The sequence below is a fragment of the Rhinolophus sinicus genome, linkage group LG17 (assembly GCF_036562045.2).
Source record: "Rhinolophus sinicus isolate RSC01 linkage group LG17, ASM3656204v1, whole genome shotgun sequence".
Lineage (NCBI taxonomy): Eukaryota > Metazoa > Chordata > Mammalia > Chiroptera > Rhinolophidae > Rhinolophus > Rhinolophus sinicus.
The window spans coordinates 12,823,420-12,849,515 of record NC_133766.1 but is presented as its reverse complement, the minus strand read 5'-3'; the positions used below and the strand labels follow the sequence as shown (position 1 = coordinate 12,849,515).

The window sequence follows — 26,096 nt, the reverse complement described above, 5'->3', positions numbered from 1 at the left end:
GGGGACTGGGGGCTCCTTGAGGACAGTGACCATTTTGCATTCATCTTTGTAACCCTAGTCCGGGCATAGAGACAAAATAAATGTCTGGTCAAATGAAAAAAAAAAAAAAAAATGAATAAGCAAACCTGGATGAGAAAGGATGAAGGTCTAGACAGAATTAAGGCAGAGCGATTTTCCTTGGTCAGAGGTGGGAATTGCTGGATGAGCCTCTCACACCTGAAGGGGACGTTAGAAAGACAAGGATAAGCCCTCATAGTAGGGGTTCAGCTCCTGACCCAAAGCCCTCTCTGGATCATTCAAACTCCACCACCTCCCAATCACTACCGCCACCCCATTATTGCTGCACCACCTCCACCACCTCCACCACCACCACCACCTCCACCACCTCCACCACCACCACCACCACCACCACCACCACCGGTCACATCGCTGGCCAGTCATTCTGGAGCAGCATTTCCTACACTTGCCAGGTCGTCAGAGTCATCTGGGGATACTTATTAAAAATACACATCGTCATGCTCCTCCCCTGGAAATTCTGGGATGGAGCCCAGGAACTTTTATGAAGTAACCCGAGGCCAGTCCACAGTTGGGCAAGCTTGGGGACTGTCCTGGAGCAGTTCTAGAATTTTATTTAGTTAGTATCAGAAGAAACCTGGGTGCTTATTACAATGCAGATTCCTAGCCCGAACCCCACAAAAGATTCTACTTCAAAAGCCCTGGGGCAGGGCCCTAGGAATCTGTAATTTACCCAATACTCCTAAGTGACTCTGATGGAGGGACCTATGGGCCCACTGTGAGAAACATTATTTTAGAGAGAAAACCCAGCTGGCTTCACACTCTGCCTACAGCCAGTATAATCCCGAGTAGCCCTATTTCTACCCCATTCTGTGATAGGTAGGCCAGGGAAGGACTTTGGCCTCGGGGAAGTCCCAGCAGCCATAAAGCCATAACCACTGGGCAGGAGGAGCAAAGAGGTAAGCAATAAAGGTAGATCTCACGAGTAAACAAGCAAACAAACAACCCAGCTGCATTTACATCAGGTGCGGGTAAACCAACCTTTATATATAAATATTAATAACTAGACAAGAACAATTGCTTACTAGCCTGCTGAGGCCTTACTATGCACTAAATGCCGGAGGTATGCTATCTCATTTAATCATCGCAAAATTTTTAATTTATATGTTGGCTAGGATAAGAAACGTATGCAAACATGGAGCTGGTAAGTGGCAGAGAACCTGTTCACCAATGTAGGGCTTGTTGACATCGATGAACGTAGTTTTACACACCTTGGTGTGCTGTCGCTAAGAACGTGGATTTCTTCTGAAGTCAGGACCAAGATATCCACAAATGCAATGTTATATATACTAGGAGAAGGGTAGACTAATAAAAAGGATGCTGAATTGGATCACAAAAATCCCTTTGTGGTAAAAAGAATCCATCCCCATAATGTAACAATTTTGTAGGCTCAGATTTTAATAAATGGTGTTTTGTTAAAATTATACACCTGTATGATCTAAGAGGACCCCCAGAGCTCCCCAAATGTGCAAGTAATTGAAAGACACAGAAATGATATAAAAGGAAACCTGCGAAGGATCTGAGACTAAATAATCTCCCATTCCCGTGGAAACGCTGCCACTGAGATAAAGGGGACAGCTGTGGGCGCTGCGATGGTCCTCGGCCTAGCGCCACCTTCAGGGAGCAGGCTCCGTCCGTCAGCGCGGCCCCTGCTGCTCCGAGGCTGCAGTCCTCTCACCCAGGTGTCACGGCAGGGTTCCAAAGCCGTCAGGGCCCAGGGCTGTGTGGTCCGGTGCCCTGTGTGGTCCCCATGTGGGCTTGCATTCAGAGTCCAGCCCGCTCCAAATGACGAGGCTGCGAAGGTCCTTCCCGAGCAGCAAGAAGAGGCGGGTCTGACCTCTCCGTTTCGGGGAACTCCTGTGTTGAGCGCAAATAGCTATAATCAAAATGCCTCCTGTTGGCTTAGCAAAGCCTTGGACGCGGAGTTTACAAAGGCTAAACACACGTTTCCAAATCCTCATCTTCGAAGCAATCCTTTAAGATAAAAATCAAAACAAACACACGGAACAGAAACAAAGTCATAGATACAGAGACTGTTTTGATGGTTGCCAGGTTGGGGGTAGAGGGGTTAAGGGCTGGGTGAAAAAGATGGGAGGGATTAAGAAGCACAGATTGCCAGTTATAAAACCAGTCACAGGGATGTAAAGTCTAGCATAGGAAATAGTCAATAACACTGCAATAACCACGTATGGTGTCAGAGGGGTACTAGACTTATTGGGGTGATCACTTTGTAAGTTAAATAAATACCTAATCACTGTGTTGTACACCTGAAACTAATACAACATTGTATGTCGAGTACCATTGAAAAAAATTTCAATTATTTAAAAAGATATACTCATAAACATATAGTGGCCTGTGAGGGGGAAATGGAAGAAGAAACGATGAATCCAGGTGTGGTGGCTGAGGCAGAAGTGAAATGTATGTGTATCTCCAGCCCCTGCGCCTGCCCTGTCCTCCACCCTCCGCCGTCCCTTCACAGCAGTTCCTTGTCACAGAAAGAGCTTTGGATCCCTGAGAAAGGCCTTCATTTTGCATTTGGTCTAATCCAGTCATCAACAGATAAGATACAAGTGCTCTCCGCAGCACTAAGTATGTTCCCTTAAGCTCTTTGAAGATGGCTGTCAAGAAAGGTAACATAAAAGTAATCCCCAAACCACAGGTAACCTCAAAGCTCCCTGCTGTCAGGAAGCAGCCTGCACAATTGGTTCCTAAACAATTGAACTCTCTGGTTCTTTCATTAGTCACTTGATTAACAAGGATTTATGGGCTACCATCTATAAACTCATCACTGAATTGAGCAAGAATCAGAAATACGAGACCTGGACGGGTCTTCAAGAAGCACATTGTTTAGAGGAGAAGGTCAGATTCATATTAGGTGGGTGCAAAAGTAACTGCGGTTTTCACAATTTTTAACCTTTTAAACCGCAATTACTTTTGCACCAACCTAATCATTAGGGGATAACGAATTGCAAGGCAGTGGGATTCGAGTTCTACTTTGAGGAGAACTAGAGAAAAGGAATTTTCCTTTAGAAAAGAAAAAAAGATGGGGCGAGGGGGACCCGAGGTATCAAGGGGAGCTTCATGGAGGAGGCAGGCTTTGAACTTACTAGGATTTGGAGAGTAAGAGGAAAACGGTGCTGAGGGCATTCAGTGGTGGAAAAGATGAGCAGAGGCATCTCTTCTTTTCACTTATTAAAATCCTTTGCAGCTCTGGCTTGCCCTTGTAGTTCCACCATGAGGGCTATGCAGATTAATGCTACGGACTCCTCTGAGCCTTCAGAGAAAACGAGCCTGTTATATGCACAGAGTTATATAAAGCATCAGCGAAATTACATCAACTGCAGTTAAAGTATTATGGACTTTTAAAAAAAGGGAACACCCTATATTCTAAACAGCATGAAATTGAAAAACTAACCTCCAAATAAATACCTTTCACCTTCTCTTTGCTCGGACACATTTAACATGTTCACTTCTGGAGGAAATAATTAATTGTATTGACAAGAGCAAAAAACTCCTTTGGATGTGTGGTGATGTATTTCCTCTGTACAATATAAACCGAACAGCTGCATTTAGAGCAGCTCCAGAAGATTCTGTTATGATTACAGACATTTCTGCCTGCCATTTTTCTGAACATTTGAAACACTGAAAATGTAGCTGAAAAGATACTTTGCATCATAATTGATTATGAAGAGACAGTATTCTGTGATGTTAGGTGGAAGTGATATTGAAACCCTACACCTGCTTGCAAATAGAATTTTAACTGGCAATTTGGCTTCTAGGTAGTGTATTATGACTTGTAAAATAAATTAATCTTTTTTCTTTTACAAAGAACACAAGGCCACAATCAGTGCCAAGTCTCTTCCCCAGAACTGCTTGGCAGTGTTCCCAGATGTCCCAGCATCCTTGTGGCAGAAAGTTGCCAAACCATTTGCTAGGTGGTACTTTTATGTTTTCCTTCCAGTTTAGTAGCTTGTAGTACGTCCCATCCTTCCTAGCATCATTGGACAACAGCATTTTCTACTCTCCCTCAATGTCTTATTTTCCCAAACCTGGGGTCTTTGTAAGATTGACCTTGTTATTTGAGTCTGCTCTTCTCTTCAAGCCCACATGGTATATTATTCCCTTAAACAGGCAAACCAAATTCCAGTAGATTCAGGATCAACTTAAAAAGATCTTCCCCGGGCCGGCCCGGTGGCTCAGGCAGTTAGAGCTCCATGCTCCTAACTCCTAAGGCTGCCGGTTTGATTCCCACATGGGCCAGTGGGCTCTCAACCACAAGGTTGCGGGTTCGATTCCCGCAAGGGATGGTGGGCTATGCCCCCTGCAACTAGCAAGGGCAACTGGACCTGGAGCTGAGCTGCACCCTCCACAACTAAGACTGAAAGGACAACAACTTGAAGCTGAATGGCACCCTCCACAGCTAAGATTGAAAGAACAACTTGACTTGGGAAAAAAGGCCTAGAAGTACACACTGTTCCCCAATAAAGTCCTGTTCCCCTTCCCCAATAAAATCTTTAAAAAAAAAAAAAATCGTCCCCCAACTGTCAAGTTTCTCAAGATGTGAATAGATATTGAAGGAGATAAAAGTTCTGATATCAAATAAATAAAGGATATACTGCAAACCCATAATAGTCTGTATTTAGGGATTTATAATGCACATTAGCCAAGAAAAAACTTAGAGAATTCAAGTAGGAAATGGTCTTTAATTTAGTTCAGCAAAACTGGTTTGACTACAGAATCATCTCCTTCTCTCTTTTTCTTTCTCTCTCTTTCTTTCTGTAAGATCCCTGGAATAATGAAATCATAATAGTAACAATGATAATGATAAAAGTAACATGTAGTAACAATTTCTACTCCTTTAATAATCAGCCTAGAAATTCTAACATGCATAATTAATAGTTTATTATTAATAGTTTTACTCTTCTTCTGAATCATATAATAACCTTAGAATGCTGTCATGCCAATCATCACCCTAAGTTATATGCTATTCTCTCTCGATATGCAGCCTCACACATAAACATAATTTTACCATTGTACACAGTCAATACTTATGCTTTCCATTTTCACGTATGGCAAATCTTCCTTCTGACATGAAGCACCATTTTCATTAGAAGTTCCTTTTGTGAAGATGTGTTGGTGGTAAACCTTCTTGGGTTTTTGTCTGAACATGTCTTTATTTTGCCTTTATTTTTGAAAAATTGTTATTGCTAAATATAGAATTCTAAATTTAAAGTTAGTTGCTTACAGTACTTTGAAAAGTTATTTTCAATTCTTTTGTGTTTCACTGTTGTTTCTGAGATCTTAGCTATCAGCCGCTGCAGATGTCCCACCTTCTTTTTTTTTTTCTGTTTGACTGCTTCTGTTTTGATTGTTCTGAATTTGTCACTGTGTTGTGGGTTTCTCTTTACTTATGGTGTTTGGTACTTTGGAGAACTTTCTTAGTTTGAGGTTTGGTGCTCATTTTATTTATTTATTTATTTTTTTGGATTTCAAGCCTGGGTCTTTATTTATTTTTAATCTTTATTAAATTTATTGGGGTGTCATTGGTGAGTAAAATTCTATAGGTTTCAAGTGTACAATTCTATAATACATCATCTATATATTACATTGTGTGTTCACCACCCAGAGTCAGTTCTCCTTTCATTACCATATATTTGATCCCTTTTTCCCTCTTCTATCCCTGCCCTCCCTCCTTGCCCTCTGGTAACCACCAAACTGTTGTCTGTGTCTATGAGTTTTTGTTTGTTTGTTTGTGTTGTTGCTTTTAGTTTTATATGCCACACATGAGTGAAGTCATATGGTTCTCGACTTTTTCCATCTGACTTATTTCCCTTAGTATGATAATCTCAAGATCCATCCATGTTGTTGCAAATGGCAGTATTTCATCTTTTCTTACGGCAGAGTAATATTCCATCATATATATCTACCACATCTGCTTTATCCAATCATCTACCAAGGGTTGGTGTTCTTAATCCCCTCTGGAAAATACTTAGTCATTATGTCTTTTAAGATTGTGTTTGCCCCATTATTACTTCTTCTTCGAACTTAAATTATATGTACATTGTACCTGCTAACACTTCCCTCCACGTTTCTTAATCTTTTTTTCACATTTCCCTTTGCTTTGCTTCTGTCCCACATTATGTGTAACTTCATCTTTATCTTCCAAAGCACTGATTGCTTCTTTAACTGTGCTTAATATAACTTTAAATCCATCCATCTAGATTCTTTTTTCAGTTATAATTTTCATTTCTGGAGATTCTTCCCAGAATGTTTTTTATTCCAAATTCTATTCCTTTGATTTACGAATTCATACATATTTATTTTTTATTATATATTTGGTATCTGATAATTCCAGTATAAGTCTTTGCATGTGTGATTCTGTGGGTTTGCTATTTTATTGACTCTCATTCGTGACTGTGTGTTTCCTACGTGTGCAGTGATATTTTGATAAGGGCATGGAACATGGAACCTTAACTATGGGATTTCTTTGAGGCTTGGTTGTAAAGTTTGCTCCTTCAGAAAGGAATTGTTTGTTTCTACCAGAAAGGGACACTGCCCTACAGTGTAATTACTATAATACTTATTATAAAACTATAGTAATTAAGATTCTATGGTGTTGGCACAGGCACAGATAAATACAGCTGAGAAACAGACGTTCACATACGTGAAAAGTTGATATATGATAGAGGTAGCATTGCAAACACTGGGCAAAAATGGTCTACTCAATAAATTATGCATGATAATAAAAAAAAGAGACCCAAATGGGACTACGCCAAGACAATGTATCCTAACCACATGTGATTTTTGATGAAAAGGGATTGTAAGAGAACTAAAGTGAATATCAGTCATTCTTAGATGAGACCCACATTTTGGCTTTGAGATAGGTATGAACCCAGACAGTATATGAAAAGCTTACATGTGTATGCCTCAAAAATTATAGGGAAAATAGGGATCCCTCATGCAAAAAACATTTAAACTGTTTTTCTCAATAATAATTGGCAGTAGTAGTATTCACATGCTTTTCTGTGACAATCATGTGTGTCATATGTATTTTCCCCTGTATCTTTGAGAACCAGGATTCTCAATGTGGAATAAAGGAGACAGTGATGTAATATAAAAGAGGTTAAAGAAAAATCCTGTATTTCTGAATTTAATTGGAAATATCAGAATAAACAGTATAAATTCATAACATATTATCTCTCTCTCCCCCCATCTCTCTCTCTCCATTCATGCACTGAAAAGGCCTAAAAGCAACGACCAACCAATAACATAGGGCATACCGTAGTCTTGAAATGCCATTTCCTATTCAAAGAAATCAGTGTTTCTTTAAGAAATGGGGCAGGAAATGAACAAGACAACCCTAGAACATCTTGACATATCAGATACTAAGGAAACTATTAAAGACCACCAGCATATGGCAAAAGGACTCAGGAGGCAACTTAAAGAGGTTCCCACTTCATTCTGTTCTATTCCAGTCCCACATTCTTCTGCCCAAGATAGGGCAATTTGAATTTCAGCAAGGATAGGTATCGCAATGGATTGGAACCATCAAATATTTTAAGTCCATGCATCTCTAGTGACGTTTAAAAAACTAACTGGATGACAGGCAACTGAATTATCACCCCGAAAACAGGTTAAATTAAAAGAAATTATCAAACACTTATCCTTGCTTTCCTTTAAGAACTGTACCACTGGAAAACTAAATAACAGATGAAGAGATGCTTCTCTTTATAAAATTACTCCAGCCAATAATTAATAAAATTTGAATATCACCATTTTGCTAACCTCATAAAAGAACAATAACTAGATACTATGTATCCATTGATGAAAACACATGCCATCCTTTGATTCAAAAGAAATCAAACCTGAATCTGATCAAGCTCCTGGATCCAGCTTCCAATTTCCAAGACATACATGGGTCATGTTGAACTGAACCATCGGTGGGCAATCTGCAGAATCCAGACTGGGAAACTCAGTTCAAACGTCCAACGTTCTTCAAAAGAAGAATGGAGGAGTAACCTGTAGATTAAAAGACACTCAAAACACATATCAAGTTTTCAAAAGAACTCACACAGTACGTATATTTTCATGTCTTGCTTATTTCATTCAGCATATTTTTTGAGATTCATCTATGTGGCTGTGTATATCAATAGTTATTTCTTGTTTATTACTGAGTAGCAGTCCATTGTGTAACTATGTTAAAACTTGTTTATGCATTCACTTTGTTGACAGACATTTTGAGTTCTTTTCAGGTTTTCACTACCATGCATACAGTTGCCATGAAAACTTGTGTATATGTGTGTATATTGTGAAATATGTTTTCATTTCTTGTAGGGAAATTGCTAGGAGTAGAAGTGTTGATTTATATGGTAAGTGTATATTTAACTTGATAAGAAACTGCCAGACTGTTTTCCAAAACGGTTGTGCCATTTAAAGTTCCCACAAGCAATACGTAAGAATTACAGCTGCTCTATATTTGCATCACCATTGGTCAGTATTTCTGGTCATTTTAATGGGTTTGTAATGGTATCACATTATGATTTTAATTTGAATTTCCCTGAACACCTTCTTCTCTGTGGAAGCTAACAACTCCCTAGCATTCTTTGCACAGTTTTGTGCAATTTCATTTTATGCCTGTATAGCCCAGTACTTAGCAAAGACTCAAAGGGATCTTTATGCAGATTTCTGGAGTTTTCGTTTTTTAAAGCTTCTTCATTTCTGGAACTCCCGAAACAGTTTTAAAATTCAATAAATTAAATTCATAATGATGGTTATTACTTTAAAAGTATCCTGTAACACACAACTCATCAGATTATCATCCAAATGATACTATGCGTTATTATGTTATTCATACTGATAACCAATGTCTATTCACTTCAGTCAAGAAAGTAAGTGAAGAAAGAAGTATCATTACTGTGGTATGCACTAATCAAGTAATTTCATTATTATCCAAGTGACAAAATACATCACCCATCTCAGCCTTGACATATCACTTTATGCAGCTCAGTGACAATTTCCAGGTAGCAGCAGCAGCTACTAGAGACATTCTGTAGCTCCAAGTTCTTGCTCTCTTCAAGAGCAAGCTTAGGCCTAGGCCAAGTTAGGTAGCAAAATGTGCCCATATCTCAGTCTGGATTCCCAAAAATCAGACTCCGAGAAGAGAATTTCAGTACGAGGAATTAGTTTGAGAGGTAATTCCAGGAAGGACATCGAAGGAATAGGAAAAGAAGACATGAAAGGGGTAAAGCTAATAAATTTGTGAGTGAATCAGTTGTGGGGTAATGGGACATCCTCCTTCTGTGACATTCTGAGGAAAGGGATGGAACACACCTGAGAACCGTCCTAGAGCATCGGCTCCAGGTACTGTTGGCCTGCTCCACTCCTTAGAGCGTAAGGAGCATGGCCGAGCTGAGTCCTACAGCCTGACAGTGGCCTCAGACAGAGTCACAGGAATCCATCAGAGTGTGTGGGAACCACTGACAGGTGACCTCCAGGGAAGGCCGAGAGGATATGGGTTGGGCATCCACAGGGCCCCCCTTTCCTTGGAAACAGGCACTCATTCAAATCTCTTTTTCTATTTACCCTGATCAAATCCAACCACACTAACTTCAAAAATAGAAGGGTAATGTAAGTCAGGTGTTCACTAATGGAAGCTTGACGCTGTGCAATACTGGCGGGGGTGGGGGGCAGGGGGGAGAGACAAAACAGTTACGAACAGTTGCTGAATGAGCAAAGGTTAACAAAACAGTCTGTAAGCAAACCAAACTCTTGGCCTCTCCGGCAGATGCCTTCCTTTAACCTTCTGTTCGTCTGGCATGTGGGCTATGACGCAGCTGGGTCTCCATGGCCGTCAGACTCATGGCTACTGTATTTGTATCAGGAGTGGGTATGTGGCGTGTGCTTTTTCAAGGAAGAGACACAGCCCTTACGTCTGTTCCCAGTGGATAGTCATGGTCATTTTACTCTCAGTTCTTCAGTTTTTCCTCTAAGGGATGTGAAGGAAAAAAAAAAAAAAAGGCTTCCCACAGCACACTGAGTGGTACAAGGACTCTACACGTACTCTAATCAATCCAATAGCCACAATGATGAACTTATTTTAATGCCTGAAAGAACGTTGCCCAAACCAAAGCAATACAATCACCCTTTCATCGTTAACTTTAATTAAGTGAATCCTCAGAGAAACAGTTCTCAGCATAGATCCAGTTGAAGGCAGGGTTCAGGACCCTATGAAGAATAATTTTGTGGATACATTCACCCTTGCCATATCTAAGTCCTGACGTCCCCTGATAGGAGAGATGCCTTTATTTCTGCAATGAGAGGTAAGTCTGAATTACAAATAGTCCTGATAGGTAACAGTCTTATGTAACTTCATTCATTCATTCAATAGTATCAGGTTCTGTTTGAGATGCTGGGATATTAGAGTGAAAAAAATAACCAAAATCTTTGCCTTCGTGTGGCTGATAGCAGTTAATTGCGAGAGACCAACAATAAACAAACAGATAATGATCAAGTGGTCATAACTGCCATGGTTCACAATAAATCAAGTTAAAGGTTATCAGGAATGCAGAAATGATGGATTTTTATTTATAGAGGTGACTTTTCTAATAAGGTGACTTTTGAGTACAGTAAAAAGTAAGAGTGGATGCCAGCCATGCACACATCTGGGGGAGGGTGTTTCAGACTGAGAGACAGCACGTGCAAAGACCCCTAGATAGGGGCATGACTCGTAATTCAAGAACAGCAAGGAGACCTAAGAGCAAGTAAGCAAAGAAAAGTTACAGGAGAAAGAGGTCTGAGACATATTTGGGGTGGGGTTAGGACACTAGCAAAGTACATAGAGCCTATGAACCAGGGAAGAAATTTGGTCATTGCTCTGAGTGACATATGAAGCCATTGGAGGATTTGGACTTTATACTTTTAAAAGCCCTCTAGTCACTGTCGTAGGGTAGGAGTGGAGGATAGAGCAGTTAGGATGCTATTATAACAATTTAGGCAAGATGGTGGACCAGACCAGTACAATACTTGTGGAGATGGTGAGAAGGCATTGAGTTGTATATATGTTGGTAGTACAGTAACAGGAGTTTTTCGTATGAAAACAGGGATAAAGAGATGAGTCAAGGACAATCTCAAGATTCTTCACTTAAGGAAGGATGAAGTTGCCATTTACTGATGTGGGGAAACTGTGGGAGAAACAGGTTTGATAGGGGAAACCATACCTTTGGTTTGGGTCATAGCAAGTTTGTGATATCTCTTAGATATCCAGGTGAAGATGTTAAGTAGACAACTAAATACATGTGTCTGCAGTTCTGGAACAAAGTCCTAACAGGAAATGTAAATTCAGGAACCATGTGGCTAGAAGGAAGCACCAAGACAGCGAGTGTAGTTATGGAAGAGACGAGATCCAATGACTAACCCCCGGGTTTAGAGTTAGGGAAAAGAGAAGGAACCAGGAAAAGAGACAGTGAAGAAGCAGCCACTGAGATAGAAGGAAAGACAAGAAGGAATAGTGTACTAGAAGCCATGGTAAGAAAAGTTTTCCAAGGAGAAGGGAGACTCATTGTGTCAAATGCTGCTTTTGGGACATGCAAGATGAAGATGGCGCATTGACCATTGGACCTGACAGCAACATCATTTGGATGTTAGTGACCTTGACAAGTAAGGGACAAATGGCTGATGGACGATCTTCCCCTGAAAATAGATTTCTTTATAATAAAAAAGGGGGGACTTGAGCACCTGAAATAGATTGAAGAGGAAAAAGATGAGGAAATTATGAAGAAGGAAGTCTGAAGGTAAATAAAACAAATTTCATTAGCTATACGCAAGATTCCTCACCTCCCTTGGCTTCAATATTGAGGAATGCCAACTGAGATACTTGGTCTCCATCCTCAGTATTCTTCTCTGAATAATGGGATATTGATTGTACCTACCTTACAGGGTTACGGTTGGGATTCAATGAGTTAAAACATATGAAGTATTTGGAATACTTCTGGACATAGTAAGTTCTTAATAAATATTTGCTATAATTATTGTATCGTAATCATCACTGTGTTTAATATTCTTATTTTCCCTCTAGTTTGGAAGTTTCTCGACTCTTTGTCATCACTGTCATCTTGCTAGGAACCAGCTATCTCCTGTGGCAAGTTGTAGTGTTGTACTCCTGTGGGAGGGCGATTTCCTTCCTGCCCAAGTATCAGTCATGACTTCCTGCTGTCTTCTCAGTAAGAGTCCATTTTAGATCAGAGTAAAATAGGTTTACAAAAACGGAGTTGGGAATGCTTTTCCTTTGGATGAGTAGTCCTTTATTGATAACCATGGATTGGTAGAAACAACAGGGCTTTAATCTTGGGTCCAGTTGGCTTGAGATAAAACCTTCTCTTAGAAAACTGGTCCCCGAGTTTGCTGTGGCTTTGCAAATGATTATGCTCACAGTTTATACATTTTTTTGCCTGGTTGTTTTTGAAGTGTATACACTGTCCTCTCCAGCTAAAATTGCTGGGTTGACTTTGTTTCATCTGGACTTTGTATTACACCATAATGATTAATCCACTTGGTCTGTGCCAAAGTCAGCGAGCATCTAAGTACCACTTGTATTTTCCACATCCAATGAAGTAATTCTTCCTAGCTGGAATTTGTACTTGGTAAATGTCCAATCCTGTCTACAGTGCACTTGGGACCTTGGGTATAACATCCTAATAGTGAGAGATTTTTAAATTTAATTTCTTGCTCTCTTTCATTCTCCTAGCCATTTTTCAAATGTGAGGAGGGGGTTTTATGGACATGGAGCTGGGATTGATAAAACTCAGAGGGAAAGACAGGGTCAAGAGAAGGTGACAATTAGTTGAATTCAATCTCCCGTGAGGCAAAGATGGCAGCACAGAGCCACCTCTGTGCCAAATCACACAATCCATGAGGTGACCACTCTACAGAGGAGGAAATGGGGACCTTTGGCCTCTTCTGTCCCATTTCCTCAGGACACTTTCCAGACTCTTTGAGGAGTGTGTGTGTGTGTGTGTGTGTGTGTGTGTGTGTGTGTGTGTTCTGAGTCAGGTACCTTTATTTATATTTTCCAGGTGTGGAAATTAAGGTTTAGAGAGAATTAGTACCTCAGTCACATCACACAAACAGTAAGTAGTAAAACCAGGATTTGAGTTCAGATCAGCCTAATTCCAAAGTCAGCATTCTTAAACTCTACTCAATATTGCCTCCTGATTCAATCTTTTTTAAGTGTACATTTCATTGGTTTTTGGTATATTCAAGAGCTGTGCAAATATCTTCATGATCAATTTTAGAACAGTTTATCACCAAATAGCAACCCTGCACTCTTTAGCCATCACCCCCTAAGCCTACCATCACCCCAGCCCTCGACAACCACTAATCTACTTTCTGTCTAAAGATGTATTTATTTTGGATATTTCATATAAATGGAATCATACAATATTGGTCTTTTGTGACTGGCTTATTTCAATTAGCATAATATTTTATTAAATATATATATAATATATATATATTTTAGAGCAGTTTAGTTTCAGAATAAAATTAAGAAGAAGCTACAGGGATTTCCCATATGCCCCCCACTAACACCCCCCACTAGAGTGGCACATTTGTTACAACTGAGAATACACCATAATCACCCCAAATCCATAGTTTACGTTAGGGTTCACTCTTTTTCTGCATCAAGTGATATGATCATGAGGTTTTTCTTCTTTAGCCTGTTGATATGATGGATTCCATTAATTCTTTTTTGAATGTTGAACCAGGCTAGAAAATCTAGGATAAATCCCACTTGGTTATGGTATATCATTCTTTTATACATTGTTGGATTTTATCCTTTCAGATTTTTTTATTTATTTTTTTTTTTTTTGAGGATTTTTGCATCTATGTTCATGAGAGGCATTGGTTTGTAGTTTTCTTTTCCTGTAATGCTTCTGGTTTTGGTGTTAGGGTGATGCTGGCCTTGCAGAATGAGGAACTTAAGGGCTCACTCTGCTCCCATCCTCTGAAAGAGATTATAGAGAATTGGTAGAATTTCTTCTTCGTTTGGCAGAATTCACCAGTGAACTCATCTGGGCCTGGTGCTTTCTGTTTCTGGAAGATTATTAATTAGTGATTCAATTTCTTTAGTAGATACAAGACTATTCACATTGTCTATTTTCTTGCATGGGTTCTGGCAAATTGTGTCTTTCAAGGATTCGGTCCATTTCATCTACAGTATCAAACCTGTGGGCATGGAGTTATTCATAGTATTTCTTTATTATGTTTTATTATCCTATAATGTACATGGAATCTATAGTGATATCTGTTATTTCATTTCTAACAGCAGTAATTTGTGTCTTCTCTTTTTTTCTTACAGGGGCTAGAAGCTTATTGATTTTATTGATCTTTTCAAAGAAGCATCTTTTGGTTTTGTTGATTTTCTGATTTAAATTTTATTGACTTCTACTCTAATGCTTATTACAGTTGACTCTTGAGCAACATAGATTTAAACTGCGTGGGTCGACTGGAATCCACATGTAAGTGGACCCACGCAGCTCAAATTTTAAGTTACACTCAGATTTTCGATTGTGCTACGGGTTGGTGTCCCTCATCCCTGAGGTGTTCAAGGACCAACTGTATTTCTTCTGCTGACTTTGGATTTAATTTGCTCTTCTTTTTCTAATTTTCTAAGATGGAAACTTAAATTACTGATTTTAGATCTTGTCTAAGATATGCATTCTGTGATATAAATTTTCCTCCAGCACTGCTTTTGCTGCATCTGACAAATTTTGATAGATTGTGTTTTCATTTTCATTTAATTTGAAATATCATTAAATGTCTCCTGAGATTTCTTCTTTGACCCTTGTGTTATTTAGAAATCTGTTGTTTAATCACCACATATTTGGGGATTTTCCAGTTATCTTTCTGTTCTTGATTTCTAGTTTAACTCCATTGTGGTCTGGCTGTGGGGCAAAGGGAGGCAGGGAGGCCTGGCTGCCAGCTCTCCGCCCAGATGCCGCAAAGCCAAGCCTATGGCTCAGGACCCTGACTTCACACGCAGGTCGTAAGGCCAGCCCTCCCTTCCACAGGCAGGCCCTGAAAGCAGAGACAATTCACACCAGCTATCCATGAAAATCAGTTCAGTACTTCATTCACACACAGGAAGGGAAAACCATTAGCACAAAAGACAGGCCCAAAATAAACAACAGAACAAATGAACATAAAGGCAACACATAATTCAAGTTAGAGAAGAGAATCTTAAGTAATTAAGAGATTGCATCCGTAAAACAAGAAAAGGTTTTATCTGAGAATACGAAAGAATTCATGGAAATTAAAAATATCATTGTTGGAATACTATTCGGCAGTAAGAAAAGATGATATAGGAACATTTGTGACAACATGGATGGATCTTGAGAGAGTAATGCTGAGCGAAACAAGTCAGACAGAAAAAGCAGAGAACCATGTGATTTCACTGATATGTGGTATATAAACCAAAAACAACAAAAGAACAAGACAAACAAAAGAGAAACAGAAACTCATAGACACAGACAATAGTTTAGTGGTTGCCAGAGGGTAAGGGGGCGGGGTGGGGGTGGGAGATGAGGGTAAGGGGGATCGAATATATGGTGATGGAAGGAGAACTGACTCTGGGTGATGAACACACAATGGGATTTATAGATGATGTAATACAGAATTGTACACCTGAAATCTATGTAATTTTACTAACAATTGTCACCCCAATAAATTTAATTAAAAAATATATATATCATTGTTAAAATAAAAAGTTCAATAGAAAGACTGGACCAAAGAGTTGAATAAATCTCCCAGAACACAGCAAAAGAGAAGAGAGGTAACTTAAGAGAAGGATGAAAAAAATATAGATAAGCAATATAAAAGGGCCCCAATCCACCCAGTATATTTTCAAAAGGTTAGGAATTTATTAAAGAAAAAAAATAATGGAGGACATTTTTCCATGGCTGAAGATAAAGAAGAAACGTATGAAGGGAGGAACCTATAAAGTACCCAGCAAAATTAATATATAAAAGCCCACACTTAAATATATCCTTGTGAAATGTCTCTAGCCAAGACTAGAGAAATTAATGCTTATGAGGTGGTGGGGTGGGCAGGACAAGTTAGCCTGCTGGACTAAACATTAGGTTGGTACCAAATGTTTTTCATTGAGACACGAGAGAAACACCTCCGAGTTCTGATGGAAATTAATTTTGAACAAATAATTCTATACCCAGCAAAAACTATCTACCAGATGGGAGAGTAAAATGGTAAAAATAAAGTCCTTATCTGAATACATGATGCTTCTTGAAATAAATTATTTGAGAATTTATTCCAGTGCAATAAAGAAAAGAGAAAAACAAGGAATTAAATAACAATTGACCAAATCCAACTGCTCAATACAAAGTAAAACTACAAAAATAAAGAAATCCCTGCAAGAAACAAATGAAGAAACAAACAACAAACAAACAAACAGAACCCCAGCAAAATGATATTGAAAACCAGGCTTCAAAAATAGTACCTTAAATTAGATTAGCAAATCAGGAAGCTCTGGAAATTATAGCTTCCAGAAGAAAACTAATTTCCCCTGAAGTGCTGTAGATTATAGATGATCTTAGTGGGAAAGTGAAGGCGCCTGTTAATAACACCTTATAAAAATTCAGTGCCCTACTTTCTCTACTTCCTCCCTCTCCCTCCCGATTTAGGTATGTACATTTCTTTTTCTATTGACTCAGGTTAAATGACATAGAATTACATCACTTTTTCTATGAGTCCAAACTTACATTAAAATGTAAGCTCTATGCAGGCAGGGATGGATATCTGTTTTGTTCATTGATGGATCCCTAGCACTTAGAACGGTGCTGGCACAGAGTGTGTAATCAATAACGTGTTTTTTTTCATTTGAGTAGAAGGAAATTGATTATATAACGAATAATATCCATCTAATTAAAATATTATAAACTCTGAGTATTTTTATACTTAATAAACAGCCAAAACACAGAAAAATTAACTCTGCGAGGAAGTATAAATTCTATAAATTTTGACAATGTAAAATTAACTAGTTCATGAACTGACGCTGTGACATTGGAGGTGGCCAGAAGGAAGCAGGGGAAGGTAGAGAAGTCGAGACAGACTGTCTATAAGCAATGGATCAAGAAATGGAGAATTGACTAAAATGTGTAAAGCTATAGAAGTAATTAACAGAATATTAAAAAATGAAATATACCTGGCAGCGGTTGTCAAAAGCAAGTTTATTTTAAATAAGCCAAGATCCTCATCTTTCATAAGGGGGCCCATCAGATACACTTCGAGTGGATACATTGAAAATAAAGAGGTAATACATTTTTGTTGTGGAGGTTGGCCTCGGAAAGATTCAAGATAGAAAAATTGTAAGCTGTTACTTCTGGGGAATGCCATGGAGAAAGACCTTTGCATTTTTTTTTCCTAATTACTCTCCATTACCAACTGAGTTTTTACTGCCATGCACCCATAATTTAAAAGCTATATTGTCAATTTAAAAATAATTGCTAGAAAAAAGAACTTGTAGGACAGAAAAAAAAAAATCATCCAACAGTTTGCAGTTACATACTGTCTACCAGCAAGGACCCTCAAACATTTTGCAAACATTATCTGATGGTGAGTGTCAGAGTCTACATTTGCCAGATGGAGAAATTCAGACAAAGATGGAAGTGACTTGCCTATTTTCAGTGCATCTGTGACCAAACCAATGATAAAACCCAGGCTTCCCCGATACTGAGTCCAAAGACACATTTGGGTTGATTTCTTCTTAGAAAACCAGCACATATTGGTATGGCGATAGCTAAGGAAGAAATCCAAACTAATGGATAGCACACTCTGTGTTTAGGGCTTGGAAAGCGCCTGTCTTTTTCCATCCAATAATCTGGAGCCAAAATGCACATTGCCTGTCAAGAAAAAGGCCAGTGATTCTGTGACGCACCTGGTGGGAATATATATTATTTCAAGGCGTTGTGCCTGTAAAGATAAAATATAACAATTTCTATAACAACCACAATTAACGTTTAAGCCTCACTGTGCATATAAAGATTTCTGCCATTTTGTGGCCACTTTGGAAATTACACATGGCTAATTAGCTTGATAAGTAATTCTGATTACTCGGCCATATGCCTCTATTATTAAATCAGACTACTAAGCACAGGTGGAAAGGAGGAAAAAAATGTTTGATCTGGCATGATTTTACCTATTGGTTTCACTCTTAATGTGAATTTAATTTTTTTTTTGGCCTGGCTTCTCCATGTAGCTAAAACTCTGGAGGGGTGGGGGTGGTCATTAAATGATTATAGAAGATTCCTCTTGTTTGGTCAGTAGTCTCCTCCGCCTTCCATCCTACCCCCAAACCCACACACTAACACTTTTGAAAACAGGTCAGATTATTATGGACTAGATAACTGAAGCCGTCCCTTGCCCATTCTTCTCCAGCCATAATAGCCTCTGGAAAGTACCATTCACATCCCTGCTTCGCTCTTTGTACGTGCTGCTCCCTGTAACCAGAATACGCTTCCCTGACCCATCATACTCTCAACCTTCAGATCTTTTCTCCAATGTCCCCTTCTTAGTGAGAGCCTGTCTGGATGTATGGAATGCAATCTTTTTCTGTTTCCTAGTCTCCTTTTTCAACTTGAACGTCTCCTTAGCATTTGCTGCTAGCAAGTATATTTTATATATTCCCTATCTTCCTTGTTTATTGTCCAACTCCCTTGCAAGTAGGAAGCAGGGAGGAGGAATTTTTGCCTGTGTTATGTACTACCATATCCTCATGCCTAGAATAGTGCCTGGCACATAAAAGTAACACCGTACATATTTATCGAATAAGTTAAGTGAATGAATGTGAATTCTTTAGGGAATGTTAGAGTGGATGGGAAAATGTCTTCTTAATTTTTTAAAACCAGGAAAATTACAACTCCCCAAATTGTATTTCTTTTCTCTAACTTCTCTCCTCTACCACCCAAATCCTTGTCGTAGCCACACTGGATGGCTGCCTCCTAACTAGTATTTCTGCACCTATCTCTGCTCCTCACAGTCCCTTTTCTCCATCGCAGCTCCAGGGGTCTTTTTAAAGGGAAAACTTGACTGAGAGCAAAATCATGAGGATGGTCTAACAGGACCCACAGCATCTATCTTCTTCCTATCTGTCTATCTTTGACTCACACATGCTGTCCCATCATCCACCTTGCTAGCTCACTCGTGTTCGGTTTCTTAAAATGGCCGTGACCCTTTCCTGGCTCAGAGCCTTTCACAAGCTATTCCCTGGGGATACAGAACATCTTTTTTACCCTTGGCCTAGTCAACTCCTATTCACCCTCCTGATCACATGGCAAGGATCATTTCCTCTGGAAAGCCTTCTCTGAATCCCCACACTCAGGTTTCTCTGATATTGGATGCTTTTTCTTGAAAACACACAATACAGTTTATCACCCTATGTTTCTGTGATCACTTGTTTCATGTCTGCCTTTCTCAACAGGCGGCAAGCTTAGTGAAAACCTAAAACTATTCAACAGCTCATTGGGCGAAGTTGGGCCTCAGGTTCAGCTAAGCCCTTTGTAGTTGAGACTTGCAGTGTCAAACAGGAAACGCCTGAAGAAAAGGGCTTTTGCATAATGAGCGAGTCTTCCAGGAAAGACTCAGTTCCGATATGTCTGTGCCTTTCTAAAGCCGCAAAGGTCTCTAAACCACTCCGTCCGTGACCATCACCAGCCCATTAGCAGAAGACAGTCAGAGATAATATTTACATTCTAAGGAGGCTGTACTGCAGAACAGCACCTCCTGCCATTCTTGCATTGTCATGGTTTATACAATCAAGTATTGCTCTAGCGACCGTAATTAGGAACAGGAATGAACCCAGCACGAAGAGAGCAGCGCTGATTAATTCAAGGTAGGATGTTAGTCTTCTATTGCTGTGGACAAATTGCCACAAACTAAGTGGTTTAACGCAAACCAAATTTATTGTCTTACGTTTTCCATGGATCAGGAGGGATGTGGGCACAGCTTTACTGGATTCATGCTCAGGGTCTCCCAAGGCTGCGGTCCGAGTTCGGCCGCATTTCTCATCTGAGTCTCGGGGTTCCCTTCGAAGTTCATTCAGGTTGTTGGCAGAACTCAGTCCCTTGTGAACTAGCAGGAATGAGTCCCGAATTTTCTTGCTAGCTGTCCGGTGGGGATCACACTCAGCTCCCAGAGGCCACTGGCCTTGTTTGTGACATGGTCCCCATAGGCCATTCACAACATAGAGGTTCGCTTTCTCCCAGGCCAGTCACTTCTGTGACTTCTCTTCATGACCAGTGGCGAAAGCTCTCTGCCTTAAAGGGCTCACCTGACTAGGTCAGGTCCACCCTGATAACCCCACTTTTGCCATATAACATAACATAACCATGGGAGTGATATCTCATCCTAGTCACAGGTCCCCTCCCCCCCGCCCCCCCCCCCAGACCAGGGGACCCTGCCTACCACAGGCAGCTAAGACAGCTGAGAGGAATAACAATACACGACCGAGTGCATATGCACGGTCAGCACTGGTGGGCTAAGCGCGTTTCAGCATTTAATATTTAAAATAATCTATAAGGTAAATTCTACTGTTTTCCTTGCTTTATAGGTGAAGGAACTGAGGGCCAGAGGCCAGATGACGAATTTCACACAACCAGTCAGAACCGTAACTCAGATTTTGAACTCTGCTCTTTCTGACTCCAGAACCGATTCTCATCCACTGTACCTCCTCAAAGCTGGCCCTCCTATAACCACTGGAATGATGATTATCACTGTTTTATGCCCGTAAACAGTGGTTGGGGGAGATCAAGTAACATACTCCGGACCACCCAGTTAGTAAGTGACAGAGCAGTGGCCATCAATCTAATCTCCCCTTTCAGTCCCCCCACTGTTGGCATCCCATGTAATTGAGGGGCATCTCAAATTGCTTGTCTGCTAAAAGAACACTTAGTTATGAACCCGCCCCAGACATAAGGGGAACCGGCATGCATGCCTTCAGGCTCCAAGGCGTGATCAAATGACATAACACATGTTTCCAGTTCTATTTCTTTGAAGCTGTAGTGAGTGAAAGCAGAGGTGTTTTAGACCCACCTGAGGAAAGTCAGCTGAGCGAAGGGCACCTGGAAATCACTCCCGCAGAAGTTTCAAGATACTTAGCACCAGAAGAACATGCTCCTCCCAAGATGGTAAGACGTGAGCGATCATTAACTTCCCCTCCTCTGTGCGTTTACACCTTTGACTGAAAGGTGTCCGAGGGCGAAAGCCAATGACTATTCAGGTGTTGAGGAGTAAGATCATTTTTTCTCATTGTTTCTTGCAAGGGGACAACACCGCTTTGGTCCCGACCTCTTCACAAATCCAGATCCATCATAAATGTCATCATAGTACCCCACCTCGTCCTTTGGCAACCAGAGGCCAACTTCACCTGACAGTGGTGTCCTCCTGATGGTTTCTTTTGATGGTTCTCCCATCCAAGTACTAACCAGGCCCGACCCTGCTTAGCTTCCGAGATCAGATGACATTGGGCGCGTTCAGGGTGGTGTGCCACAGACTTGATGGCTCTCCATGCCAACAGGAAACTTGGTGCAGAAACAGCCCTTAAAAAAGCACAGTGGTCTTCAATGCCTCAAGTCTTTCCCCTCTGTCCTGCAACTGTGCTTCAGGCAAGAAACAGAAAACAAAGCTATTAGAAAAGTTTCATTTCATTTCAGTGCCGTGTCAGGTCAACATCTGGGTTATAACGATATTCCTCTGTCAGCCGCCACAGCTCCCATCAGGCATCTCTTCTCCCAGGGTGCCCCCAGGCCAGAGGCACCACTTTCAGGACTAGGGGTGCTAGTAGCTGCCCATCGGTCCTCATCCCCCGGGGGTTGCACCGTCCCTTGATGGTTCTTGCAGCCCTGCCCACACCTCAGTAAATAGCTCCTTCAAAAAAAAATTCTTCGTTAACCTTTAATGAATGAAAGTGTGCCATCCAAGCACCCTGGCTGCCGATCCCTTGAAACTCTTAATGGAATTAGTGAGTTCAACAGTGAGTATTAACTGGTGTTAAAAGCTTTAGGCATAGGGTTGATGGGACACTAGACATTTGTTTATTGGCAAAATCACACCACACAGTTTACTTTCCAGTCACAAGGGGGAAAACGTAATGCTACAATGGAAAGTTAAGATTGCCGTTTGCTCTAATTGATTGGTCAGTGCTGGGATCCCTAATGGTCGTCAACAAGAACACATATATCTTAAAGACAAAATGCAATACTACAGCTCCTGTTCTGTAATCTAGCCGACAAGGTTTAACTTGAATTTACCATGCCTTCACATTTTAATTCCAGTGTGTAAGAAATAAATGGGGTAGAGAAACAAGTTTAAAGATACTGCAAAGAAGCAACCAGTCAAATCCAAAAGGTGGGATGTTCCAGAGATAATTGGCCAAACCTATTTAATAAGCATGGTATGATGGTTATGCTTGGCAAGGGAGCTTAAGAAATATCCGTGCAATGTACTTGCCTGAATTGGTCCCTAATTGGACAAACCAGCTAGAAAGGACATTGGGGGATGATTTAGGTAATCAAATATATGGACTGGGTAGCAGATAAAATGTACTGACAGGGAAAGTTTCACATCATTAATTTTTAAAAAGCAATTTACAAAATGGCATGCGACAATTTACAAAGTAGTATTTTTCTCATTTTGTAAAAAGTTATGTGTGTGTGTGCACGCAGGCGTGCATGCATTACAATTCTGGAAGCATATACAATAAGATATTAACTGGTAATCTTTGGACAGTAGGAATAGTGTATTTTTATTTTTTCAAATTTTTGTTTACCTACACATGCGTTGCTTTGTAATTATAAGAGGTTCTTAATTTTATATGAAGAAAAGAAAGTTCTCAGTTTGTACGTTGTAACCAAAGCCATGGGAGCAAATGGGATTGCCCAGGGAAGAGGCTGTGAAGAATGAGAAGAGGACAGAAGCATCAAGATTTCAGAGAGAAGACTGGGGAAGGAGAGCAGGTCAGGGAATGAGGAAGAGCCAGGAGAGAAAAGCAGCAGCAAGAAGGCCAGGGGAAGAGAGTGTTTCCAGAAGGAAAGGAAAGTGAAGTGTCCCCAGTGCTGCAGCTGGGCAAGCTGGGTGAGGATTTAAAGGAGGCCACTCATTTACAGCCGGAAATCCGTGGAGACTTTTGCACGTGGAGGGGCAAGGAGCGAGAGAGAGCTCGAGTAAGGAGCTGGTAATGGAGGAAAGCAGGGGTACCCGTCTTTGCACACAGAGAAGGATGAGGAGGAGTTGCCATTCAGGTCGGACTCTGGGTAAATGAAAAGCCCAGAGCACTCCGTTCCCAGAATGCAGTGTGAGTGGCGCCCCTTGGAGGACGGCGGGAAGGCTCAGGAAGCAGGCAGAGGAAAGCATCCTTTGGAAACGCAGAGCTAAACAATTCGCAGACTAACTGGAAAAGTCCATTGGGAATGGAGAGACTGAAAATCTAAGAGGAGAAGGAAGGATCGTTTATGGCACAGGAAGCACAGGATGCAGACACTCACAGAGGAGGGAACAAGGTAGAGGGCCCATGAACCTCATGGGGGAACGAGGCAGGCTTCCTCTGAATCAGAAGGGAAGGAGCCAGGACCCAAACCATGCAAGTCTCGCCTTCTGTAGAAGTCACCAAACTGCGGATGTCTAGCAATTACTGTGGAAGCAGGTTTCCAAGTGGCAGTGTGCTGGTTTGGGAGTTCTGCAAAGTCATAGTAACAGTCACTGGCTGGTGTGGGCCTCACGTTATGGGGGGAGGCAGCTGCCAGCATGATAGGATTTGAGGGGTGGCCAAAGGCCATCACCCCAGGACTATATCCAAAAACCTTTTCCTAATAACAATACAATGAAGTGACCAGACAATGCAACGTGAGACAACAGGTGAATTTATGGGCCATCCATTCTGTCACATTTGAACTTCAGTTTGACTTGCTTCAGTGAACATTTACCTCATACTCACAGGGCAAAAAGGCCACTATTATCAGTACAGCCCATGACATTTCATTGGATCAAAAATCCGTTTGGAGAAAGGGCTGGAATATTCTGGGACTGTGCCTGCAAAGAGAAATATAATACACTTCTCTGTCTGTGTGTCTGGAACAGAAACTGCCTCCCTAACAAAATAAGTCTGACAGAAGAAGAACTACGATGAAATGTTTACTATGACCATTTCTTTTCTCTTTCTATACTCTCTTCCCTTCACCCCATCACTGGACCGGAAAGCCCCAATGCCTTCTGGCCTCTTCTGCCCCACAGAGTCCTGCCTTGTTGCTACTGACCACATAACAAACCATCCCGGGTCAGAGGGATAGTCAGATGTGCAGGAAATAGTCCAAACCAGGGCTTTGAGGAGACCACAGCTGTCTTCCGGGGGATTCAGCAGCTGCTCAGGGTCGAGTAGCTCAGAGTGCATTAGTCAAAGGTTATTATTCCCAACTGCTCTGCTTGCTGTGTCAGGTGGATCTGGCACAAGCTCTTGATTGGGGGTTTTCTTTCTGGTGCCTGTTTGTAGACACTCATCTTTCCAACACGACCCTTCAAGCAATACCTTGCAGGAGAGAAGCGGTAGCCCCTATTTCCCTCACAGCTTTAGGAACTCTGGGGCTTTGCACAAATGTGTACAAAGTGTAGAGACTCCAGCCAAGAGATTAGAGTGGGAAGAAACACTGCAATGAGGGGGCGAGCTGGAAGGTGCTGGGCCATTAATTACAGCTCAGTGGGGATGGGGAAGGAAACAGAAACTCAGAATGGAGCTCCAGAGCTAAAGCAAACAGGAAGGTTTAATGAGAAAGTCCCCGGGAGGAAATGACTCAGTGGTTTGGAAACAGTGGGCTCCAGCAGGGCCCCCTCCTTGGAGAGGGAGGGGAGCCGGCCCAGAGGGACCAACTGGGGAGGGGCAGGACTTTCTCTTTGGGACCACGACAGAGCAACCAACCCCATCCTTTACTCAGGTCACAACCCCACCACACACACACCCAGGTCCCTGGAAGGGGAAAAATGGGGAGGGGAGCCTCAGGGCAGGAACAGGTGTTCCCTCTGCTACAGGATTGAGAAAAGCTCTTGACTGTCAGTATGGGAGGGGAGGCTGAGAACACGTGGTCAAAAACAAAACAAAACAAAACAAAAACAAAAACAAAAACTGCCGATGAAAGGAGCAAGACACAGCGCTTACAATGTTCATGTTGCAGATTTGTGCACATCGGACAGGGACGCACTTTCTGATGAAAAAACCAGAGCATGGCATCTGACCAAAAAAAAAAAAAATTATGGTTTCTGAATTTGTGTACATGAAATGCCTTACAGTGGTGTAAAATGAAATCTTACTTAGTCATAAATGTAACAAAACGGATTTATTAAAAATGAGAATGTTGCATGAAATTGGAAGAGTCCTGGAAAATCTGGCGTGAATGAACACTGTGTTTTGAACTAACGTGTATCTGAGAAGAGCTGAGGAACAAAACTCTTTCCAAATCATGAATTTATTAGTTTCTTCATGAATCAGTGGTTGGGGGAAGAGAGGGGGGGAGAATCAGTTCCCTCTGTGGGTGAGGGTGGGGGGTGGGGAGAAGCTAAAGGCCCTACAGCAGCTGAAATGAAAAGGAGCTGGACGCTGGCGCCAGGTGCCCACAACCAAGCCCTCCTTCCTCGAATCCTAGCTGTGTCCCAGGCGAGTCTGGGTTCCCTAATCTGCAGCGTCAGGACAGCACTGAACCCACCAGGTGGCCGTGAGCATTCCAGCTCGTGCCCACTGGGCCCCTAATCCAGTCTCTGGCACAGAGGCCTGTGTGTAAATGGCAGTTCTTTTCCTCCCTCCACCCCTATCTCCGGGACATATGCAAAGATGCCCCAGCTTTGGAAAAACGCCCTGTCACTGATCGAAACCTTGCAATTTAGCAGACACTTGGGGGCATCTTCAGAAGCACAGTGAGGCCCCGCCTTCTCTCTCAGGCAGGTGGGTGAGAAGACGGGCAAGTCAGGCTGCCTCCTGC

At 41.3% G+C, this 26,096-nt stretch overlaps 1 long non-coding RNA gene across 1 annotated transcript; it reads right to left on the bottom strand.

Moving 5' to 3' along the window:
* Nucleotides 1–1,453: 1,453 nt before the first annotated feature.
* LOC109450622 (uncharacterized) lies at nt 1,454–24,681 on the bottom strand. Its single transcript, XR_002137871.2, has 4 exons — nt 21,169–24,681; nt 7,941–8,094; nt 3,183–3,366; nt 1,454–2,049 (listed from the first exon to the last, which is right to left on the bottom strand). It is a non-coding gene; the product is annotated as an uncharacterized LOC109450622 (long non-coding RNA).
* Between the last annotated feature and the right edge of the window lie 1,415 nt (nt 24,682–26,096).